Here is a 1,513-nt window from a genome sequence, read left to right on the forward strand (position 1 = left end):
CACATACATACACCCCCCCACACACACACACACTCACTCACTCACTCATTCACTCACTCCCTCACTCTCTATGGGTCTTCAAAGATGTATGTCTAATGTCCAAAGCTTGCTTCTCAACTCACAAGTCAAGCTTGCCAAGTTTCTTCGAGTGTGACTCTAACTTTCTTAGCGACCGGTATCAAATTGCTCGCCATAATCTTTAGAAACAGTTGAGGGACGCGGAAAGGCAGAATGGTTGTTGGTGGGTGGGGGAGAGGGGTGAAGAGAGAGAGAGAGAGAGAGAGAGGGGTGAGTGTTTGGGGGAGATGGGGTACAACACAAAAGTTCGTTTACTTGTATAGTCCAACCAGAGAGACCAACTCGTGCCAGGCAATGAAAGGGATAAGGCCTTGCACAATCCACTTAAATGCAACATACACATTTAAAGCTACATAAATTCTGCATCATTTGACTCTGACACATTTATGTAGGCTAGGAGTCGCCCGAAATACGGTCATTCAAAGTACACAGAAGCGTGTTTCGAAGTCGAAGTGATGTGAGTCCTCCCAAGGTTGTTGGGGTTTGTTTTTGTTTAGTTGTTGTTTTGTTTTGGGGTTGTTGTTTTTTTGGGTTGTTTTTTTTTTAGGGGGGGGGGGTGCTGTTGAGTTTTTTCTTTGTTATTGGCTAGAATTATGATAGGCCAATCCCATAACGATGTCTACTCCATTCTGTTATTTTTTCAAGTTCTGTGGATGTGGCCATCAACAGCGACAGGTATAGAGTTATGTTACAAAAATGCAGTCCAGCTGTGGTTTAGGACACATCGTGACTGTTCTAACATTGCTGTAGGCTAGTCAAAGTTTAGCATGTGTATGCTCATTCCCATGTGTCTGCCTGCGGATACTTTATGAGAAAAAACCTGGTGAGTATCATAAATATGACATTTATAACGTCCTGATGGAGTATTTTGTTTTACCTTTTTGGAGTGCATTAGTACTTTAAAAAACGAAACCCCAAACAATCGCGTCAGTGTTTGAGTTTTACAATAGATGCGCGTGTAGGCAGCTGCCGCGTTTTAATGTAGGCTTGCGAGTAGTGTAGTGAAGATTTTCTGCTGCAATGTATTTTTTTGTTGATGAAAAAAGAATCTAATGTTGACAGATTTTAATAATTCTCTAAATAGGAAAAAGAGAAAGCTCTTTTCGACGACAGTGCGCGATATTATTCTTAACAAAGAGGTACTGTGCGGTCTGGAGTCTGGAGTCGCGCGCGTGTGTGTGTTGTTTTGTCTTTCACTTCTGAGATGCGACTTTGAAAAAGATGATAACCCCTTGACTGTAAGTTTTTGAACCTTTCAGATGTCCAACCTTATTTATTGTTTACAGCGTTTGTTTGCAGTCCCTGCCATTACAGTACTGGACCTATAGTAGCAAAGCGAGAATGCCCCAGTTTTGACAGAATGTCAATCAGGTTGTCAAAGAGATGATGATGATGATGATGATGATGATGATGATGATGATGATGATGATGATGA

This window comes from Aplysia californica, unplaced genomic scaffold, assembly GCF_000002075.1.
Source record: "Aplysia californica isolate F4 #8 unplaced genomic scaffold, AplCal3.0 scaffold01004, whole genome shotgun sequence".
Lineage (NCBI taxonomy): Eukaryota > Metazoa > Mollusca > Gastropoda > Aplysiida > Aplysiidae > Aplysia > Aplysia californica.